The 8,900-nt window shown below is 37.7% G+C and overlaps 1 pseudogene; it reads right to left on the bottom strand.

Annotated features, from left to right (window-relative positions):
- Positions 1–5,947: 5,947 nt before the first annotated feature.
- LOC110320708 lies at positions 5,948–6,430 on the bottom strand (annotated as a pseudogene).
- Positions 6,431–8,900: the final 2,470 nt, after the last annotated feature.

Raw genomic sequence — 8,900 nt, 5'->3', positions numbered from 1 at the left:
CATGTGGTTCTGCACAACACGAGGTGGGCTATTCCTAAAGATGTTACTTCTTTGTAGAATCCATTTGCCTAACTTGGCTGTCTTTTATGGCCTCGGTGGGAGAAGTGCCTAGGCCTGCAGAGATTCTATATGTCAGGGTTGGGGAAGAACCAGAGGGCGTGTCTTAGTTAAGGTTTAAGTGCTGTGAAGAGACAGCATGACCAATAGAGAGAGAGTACATTTAACTGGGGCTAGCTTACAGGTTCAGAAGTTCAGGTCATTATCATCAAGAGGGGAGCATCGCAGTGCCCAGGCAAGCAGGGCAATGATAGAGGAGGAGCTGAGTGTTGAACATTTCAACCTCTTCTTATTAATGTAAAGAGAAGAATGACTCTCAGGCTCTTAGGAGGAAGGTTTCATTGCTCACCCCCCACAGTGACAGCTTCCTCCAACAAGGCCACACTTAGGACAACAACACTCCACCTCCTAATAGTGCCACTCTCTAGGCCAAGCATATTCAAACCACCATAGGGGCCCTCCATTCTCTCAGAGGAGATAGGGTTTGGGGATGCAGGGAAGGATTATGTGAGGGAAGACTGGAAGGGGGTACAGAGACTGGAACATAAAGTGAATAAAAAAAAAAATCTAGAGCCAAAAAAAAAAAAAAAAATAGAAGAAGAAAAGAAAGAATGAATGAAAGAAAAGGAAAAAAAGAGTTGTACTGAATGAAAGACCGTAGATACAGAAAGTGACACTCTGTGTTTTCATTCCATACTTCTGACTCACAAAACCATGCAATGCGAGAGATGAGATTTTATCATTTCATGGTGAAGGTGCTTTGGCAATAGTAACATGCTTCTTACATTTTTTTTTTCTTTTTTCTTTTTGTCCTTAGATTGCCATTCTGGGTATGAAAACCTCAGTGGTAACTGAGGTACCACCGTAGTTCATCCCTAGTGTGCCTACTTTCTCTATTTGGACAGAATTTTCACGAATGCTTTCAAGATGTGATGTCAGTATCCCTATCATTTCTAACTTTAATGTAGATAAGTTAAACTTCATGTAAAATTTTACTAAATATGACCTATTAATAGACATATATATTTTGAAGAAAACAGTTTTGATTCAGAATAGCCACCTGGCTAGATGAATGTCTGAATGTGTGACAAGGAGAAGATGCAAGAAGGAGACAACAGAAATAGCTGAACAAAAGAATCGTGGTTTGTTGGGAAACTGAGGAGATCCTGGTTTTATGTCCCTTGGAGTATCTGAATCTAGGTTCTGTTATGAAAGCGATGATCAGTGAGCAGTGGAAAAACATCTTAACTAAGGAGTTTTTACTAGCAGATATGTATTTCATTGTTTAACTTTTCCGTTAGAAAATACTGACTTAAAACCAGAGATATTGGTGTCCAACTCTTCGGCAGTTTACTGTGCTTGACCTGAAATGTATTAATGTCACATTAGAGTCTGTGTTCTTCACAATTAGCCCTCCAATGGGTCAGAAGTCTGAGGAAATGAAGTTGAAATGACTCAGCTCTATTTGTCACCAGCCTAATGAGGTGAGTGATGGGCTCTGAGAAGAATGGCTGGCTGATTTCTTGGCAAGCAACCATTCTAAGCTCCTCATTAAAGGGTCTAATCCACAATATCTAAGGTGAAGTGTTCTGAATCTTTTAGAATGACCTTAGCAGTTGGCTGCTAGCACTTCACGTGTCTCCATGTTTCCACATTCTGTTAAACTTTAAAAGCAATGATATGGACATATCAGTTACTCCCCCAGATAGGTATTTTCCTTCAAAAATTTACTCTGGGATATGCCTATCAGAAAAGTAGTCATTCACAATAATTTTATTTGCAGATAATAACTGAATGCTAAGATATTATAAATGAAATCCCTTGATGCGATGGCATAATAGATTGGAAAAACACAATGTTCAAAATTTTTAAAAAATGTTTTAATATTAGTTTTCAAACTTTCTTTAACATACTGATCACAGTTTCCCCTCTCCGCTTCCCCCCTCCTCATCCCCCCCCTTCCCTTTCCCTCAGATAATAGGAGGTTTCCCATGGATATCAATCAGACTTGGCATATCATGTTGCAGTAAGACTAGGCAAATCTTATTATACTGAGGCTAGTTAAGGCTATCCAAGTGCAGGCAATACAGTTAGAGACAGATGGTGCTCCTGCTTTAGGATCCCCATATGAAGACCCAGATGTAGAGCTGTTACCCACAAACAGCGAGCCTAAGTCCATCCAATGCATGCTCTCATGTTGGCAGTTTACCCCTATGGGGCAAGGTTAGTTGATCCATTAGGTTTTCTGTGATGTCTTTGATACCTCTAGCTTCTTCAGTCTTTCCTCTTCTTCTTCTATGAGGTTCCCCAAGCTCCATTGTTTGGCCATGGATCTTTGCACCATTTTCCATGAGTTGTTGGGTAAAAACTCTCTGATAACAGTTATGCTAGGCTCCTGTCTACAAGTATAGGAGAATATCATTAATAGTTCCAAGGGTAGTCTCTCTCTCATGGCATGGGTCTCAAGATAGGCTTAATCATTAGTTGGCCTTTCCCTCAAATTCTGTTCCATCTTTTATCTCTCTGCACATTTTGTAGGGAGGGCAAACTGTGGGTCTAAGGTTTTGTGGATGAGTTGATATACTATCCCTCCACTGGAATTCTTGCCTGGTTACAGAAGGTGGCTGATTCAGGCTCTACATGCCTCATTGCTAAGAATCTTAGTTAGAGTAACCCTCATAGATTCTCAGGAGTTTCCATTGTCCTAGATTTCTCATCTCAGAGATGCCTACCACTGATTACAATTCTCTCTCCATCTGTCCTCCTCAAAATATCACTCCCACCCAACCCTACCCCATCTCACACCAAGTTTTCTCTCTCAAGCCACCCCTGGTGTCTACTTTACTTTTCCTTGTCACTGATATGAAAGCAGTCCTTGTTACTTAACTTCTTTGACTCTATGAATTATAGCACAGTTATCCTCTATTTTTTTTTTTACTGATATCCACTTCTAAGTGATTATAAACAATATTTGTTTTTCTGGTTCCTCAGTCAGGATGATCCTTTTAGTCCCATTAATTTTCCTGCAAATTTCATGATGTTATTGTTTTTCATGGCTAAATAACACCCCACTGTGCAAATAACCACATTTTCTTTATCCATTCCTTAAAAATTCATGATGTCCTTGTTTTTAATAGCTGAGTAGTATTCAGTTGTGGAAATAACCACATTTTCTTTATCCCCTCTTTGGCTGAGGGACATCTGGGTTGTTTTCAGTTTCTGTCTGTTACAAATAAAGCTACTAAGAGCATAGTTGAGCAAGTGCCCTTGTGTGAGAACTTCTAGAGTTATCACCATTCCTGATTTCAAGTAGTACTACAGAGCAATAGTAATAAAAACTGCAAGGTACTGGCATAACACAGACATTTGATCATTGAAATTGAGTTGATGTCCACACACCTATGGACACTTGACTTTTGACAATGAAGCCAAAAGTGTACAATGGAAAAAAGAAATCATCTTCAACAAATGTAGCTTGCCTAAGTGGATAAATGCATTAAGAGAATGCACATAGATCCATTTTTATCACCTTTTACAAAATTCAAGTATAAGTGAATCAAAGACTTCAACATACAACTGGATACATTAAGCGTAATATAAGAGAAAGTAGGGCATAAACTTCAGTGCATTGACACAGGATACAACTTTCTGAATATAACATCCATAGCTCATACTCTAAGGTAAACAATTATTAAACGGGACCTCTTGGAACTGAAAAGCTTCTGTAAGGCAATGGGCACTGTCAAAAGGACAAATCGACAGTCTACAGGATGGGAAAAGTTCTTTACCAACTCCATATCTGACAGAGGGTTGATAACAAAAAATATATAAAGAACTAAAAAAAATCTAGTCATCAACAAACCAAATACCCAATTAAAAATGGAAGAATTCTTGGCAGAAGAACCTCTAATGGCCAAGAAGCACTTAAATAAATGTTCAACATTCATAGTCATCAGGGAAGTGAAAATTAAAACAGGTCCGATGTTTCATCTTACACCAGTCAGAATGGCTAAGATCAAAAAGTCCTATGAGTGCACATGCTGGTGAGGATATGGAGCAAGGGGGAACACTCCTCCTTTTTTTGTTGAGGTCTTTAATCCAGTGGGACTTGAGTTTTGTACAAGGTGACAGGACTGGATCTATATGCATTTCCCTACACAGACATTCAGTTAGACCAGCCAAAGAGTTTGCAAACCAACTATTGGTGGGTTTGCAACCTTGTACTACCACTCTGGAAATCATTTTGGCAGATTTCAGAAAATTGTTAATAGACCTTTCTCAAGACTCAGCTAGACCACTCTTAGGCACATAATCAAATCATGTTCTCTAATGTTTAATCTTAATTTAATTGTTTAATATAACCATCACACATAGAGTGGTACAATCCTTTCTAGGTTGATGAGTGAAGTCTGGTGGAATATGAAGGAGTCTTAGTGAGCAGTTTTTGGGAAATTGGGAAACCAAGCCTTTTCATAATCAAAACACCCTGGAAAGTGTTTCTTTACCTTTCATTGAGTTGAGTGACCACCAGTGCCTTCATATTCATGTGGACATGACTCAATGGGTAAGAGCCTTGACATAAAAAAAAATGAGAACATGATTTCAATTCCTCATCATGTATATAAAATCTGACAGGGGTGTAGCCCTAGCATTTTATGAAGATACAAGTATATCCTAGGATATCACTGATCAGACAGCTTCCTCAAACCCTGAACACCAGATTCAGTGAGAGATTTTTGTCTCAAGGGTATACTACAAAGAACGTAATAGAGAATCCTGACCTCTTCTGTGCACACATATGGACAGCTGAGCATAGATATATACATACAAAAAATTAACAATACAAGTCTTTTAATTAAAAATTACCTACCACATTTAATAAGACTAAGATGACACATGTGTCACTAAATACCTCCTGATAACTTGGTCATTTTTGTTAACCTGTCTCTTTTCCTCAGCAGCTATTAGTTAGGATGGGAAACACAGGGATGGATAAGCCTTATAAAAGGTGCAGATACATTCACTGGTCTTTTTTCTAGATATCTATCTTCTTGTCACTAAAAGGCTGCAATGATTTCTCCCTTTTTCTCCCATATCATCTCTTTCATTAAATACTGCAGGTTCAGTTTGGTTGGAGCCAATTCTTTCTCAAGATTCACTAGCCCTGTGGTAACTTCTCCTGGAAGTTTTAATGAGGTATGACCTTCTCTTTTATCTTCTGTACTAAAGTATTTTGTAGTGCTGCCAGAGGCAGTTTAATAACAGGTGAGTTTCACCCCTAGGCTGATTGTATTTCAGCAGAGGTTGAAGTGATCTTTGTATGTCAGGTTGTTAAATCTGTAAAAAAACAAAACAAAACAAACAAAAAAAAAAAAAAAAAAAAAAAAAAAAACTCTGTGTGATCTTTCAAAATGAAAGTCAGTACATCAAGGCAATATAGTTCACTTTTTCTTTTTATGGACCTTTTAACATCTTTATTCTGGACAGCTCTGAGATACTACAGTTGCCTGCTATTTTTTCCCCTTTAAATCCTCCCACTCATGTATGGTTGTCTAATATGCAAATGAGAAGTTGTCAAAATAAAATATTCTTCTTTTAAGCATCACAACCCTTTTAAGGAACTTGAGAACTTAAAGCCTCCATATGAACCTCTAGGGATTATTAAACTATGGTTTTAAAATGTGTGTGAGTGTGTGTGTGTGTGTGTGTGTGTGTGTGTGTGTATTCACAGTGAGAAACCCTCTTGTAGCATCATTCTAATCTGTTTCTGCACCATCCAATACAATTCAATGTACATTTATTATAGATTATTAGATTCATAAAGTTTTTTTCTAAATATTTTTTTTTAAGGAAAACACTGCAGTCTGGGTCCTTTATTTCTTTTTGTACACTAGGCCATGAATTCATAGGGAATGGGCTCCAGCAGCTCTGACTCTTTTCCGTTAGTCCTCACAAAGTGTGCTTCTCTGGGTGGCGCAGGCTGGCGCTTCAGCTGAACCCAAGTGCCCTTCTCTTTGGCTTCCTTCTTCTTCTGATCGTTCTCCTTCACCCGCTTCAGGAAGCTATCTCTGCTCTTCGAGTGCTTGATGTGCTCAATCCGCACATTGATCCTCTTGGCCAGAATTTTGTCCTTAACTTGCTTGTTCACAATGATGCCCACGGCATGCTGGGTGACATTGTAGACTCTTCCGGTTTTGCCATGGTAGCACTTATGGGGCATTCCTTTTTGAACAGTGCCCATTCCCTTGATGTCTACAATATCACCCTTCTTGTAGATTCTCATTTATGTGGCCAAAGGAACAACGCCATGTTTCCTAAAAGGCCTGGAGAACATGTACCGGGTGCCTAGCCACTTTCCCTCTGTGTTCATCATGTTGGCGAGTTACTGGAAGATGGCTGCCACGGCATTCTCTAAATATTTTTAAACTATAAAGCATAAAACTTCCTATCTCTCTCAAAATTCTGCCCATTGTATCTCAGAAATCACATAGTAATTTTAATCTAACTTTTTATACTTAAATTCATACTATTTTGTTAATTTCTTTCTTAACCTAAAGTATGGGCCAATAATGTTGTAACATGAAAGATTTAAAATTAACCTTGAAATTACTTTGGATGCATAACACCTTCTATTCTGTTAATTTCTTCTAACTTCTAGATTCTTAGAATGTATAAAAATTCAATTCCCCATTACAGTTCATATTTTATAACGATTCAAATTTATTTTTACGGGCTCCTACAAATTGACTTTCTTGGCTATGATTTTTTTTTACCTCAGAGTAAATAAAAATCATTCCATATTTTAAGGTTTTTTTTTTTTTTGAGTTTTAAGCTAGATTGCCTGTTCTCTATATGTCAATTTAGTCCTCAACAATTGATAACTGAATTATTACAGTAGCCTTTAAAAATATCTTTCTACTTATTTTTCTAGGTTAACGTATAATAGAAAACATGAGCATTGGCAAACCAGGAATCATTCCCATGTAAATACTTCACTGGCAAACATAACTGGATTAAGGAACGTGCTTCTGCCTAGTAGTCCTTCTCATGCTAGGTCTACAGAAGGTACATGATATACTGCACCATACCACACTCATTTTTCCAGGATTTTGAACTTTGAATGTCTAAATTGGTAGGGGTATAGTTTTGATTCTATTCCAGCAGAAAGTGTAGCTGCTATCTCTTCTAAGTAGATGTCTTCACTTTTTTTTTTTTTTTTTTTTTGTACCGTCTAGGTCCAATGTTTCAGATCGTCCTTTAATGATACAGCATACCTCAGTACTTAGCCAGAGTCTCTGTGGGCTAGATCTGGGAGGACTAGATTTACTAAATAATAGTAACAGCAGTAATGATGATGGTGGTGGTAATAATGATGATATTAACAGTAATGATAGCAATAATAATGTAAAATATAACATAAAACAGATTGATTAAAATTTATTGACCTAAATTTGCTATCATAATGACTTATGGAAGATAACATTTATCAACCAAGGTTGCACTTTAGACGTACTAAATGTCTTTTAAAATAGGTATTTTCTTATTAGCTGTTAAGTCAATAATAAACAATTGTAGACTGTAGAATCACAGAGGTTAGGTAAGAGAAAAGGACTAAGAAGATTAGATAGATCATGGTTTTTTTATTTTTTATTTTTTTTGATTTTTTTTTTTCGAGACAGGATTTCTCTGTGTAGCCCTGGCTGTCCTGGAACTCACTTTGTAGACCAGGCTGGCCTCCAGCTCAGAAATCTGACTGCCTCTGCCTCGCGAGTGCTGGGATCAAAGGTGTGCACCACCACTGCCCAACTCATGTTTTTTTAAAAAAGGAAATAAAATAGATTTTAGTGGATAGGGGCGGGAATTGCAAGATCAAGTCAGGAGGGGGATGGAAGAATGAAGAAAAGGAGGGGATGTGTTAAAATTAAGGGAAATTTGGAGGAAAGTATAGAAATGTAATGTAAAAAGATGTAAGTAAACGTTTCATAAAATATATACATATATAAGATGATCTAAATCAGATTGGCAAATAATGGGGGAGACATAGACCCAACTGGACATCTCTGGTCTCCACATGAATATCTCATTACTGGGAATGGGTTACATCAAATTAAGTTGTTGGCCAGTGGGGAACCTTGGCATGGATCCCTAAGTAACCCAGGTTATTGCCAAGGATGTTGGTTGCTTTTCAAAAACTGATGACAAGGATCTGTTGATAGAGTGTGTATTTAAGACATATTCCATGAGATAGAAGATATACCAACACTAGTATGACGGCAAAGAACTGAGATTAGATGGGACAGGGACCTAGGGGAAAACAAAACACTTCTGTTGTATTAAGGAATATAGAAATCAAATTTACCTGATGACATTCTGCTATACTCATAGATCAGGGTCTTGCTCAGACATAATCAGAGAAGCATTCTTTTGCAGTAGATGAGAGAAAATACAGAGAGACACAGCTGGACAACGTGTAGAGCATGAGAGAACTGGAACCACTCAGCTCTAAATGAGATTCTTCCAAAAAATCATCTGCAGAAGAATATACAGAAAAAATTGTAAGAGCCAGAAAGATTGAAAGACAGCAAAGAAACAAGCTCTTCTAAACACATCAGGACCAAAGCACACATTAATTCACAGAGACTTAGGCATCATGAATGGGTCTTGCACAGGTTTGGACTATTAACACTAAGAGGGGAAGTGGACACAAAGTTCCATCTCTATCCCAGAAGCTACCTCCAATTGATAACTGCTCACAAATGAAAACATAGCTTTCACCAATAGGTCTCAATGAATACACAAATCACCTGCAAGTGCATGTCCTATTAATATATTAGATGGCCAAA

Source organism: Mus pahari, chromosome 4 (assembly GCF_900095145.1).
Source record: "Mus pahari chromosome 4, PAHARI_EIJ_v1.1, whole genome shotgun sequence".
In the NCBI taxonomy this organism is placed as follows: domain Eukaryota; kingdom Metazoa; phylum Chordata; class Mammalia; order Rodentia; family Muridae; genus Mus; species Mus pahari.
This window is presented reverse-complemented; position numbering and strand designations above follow the sequence as displayed.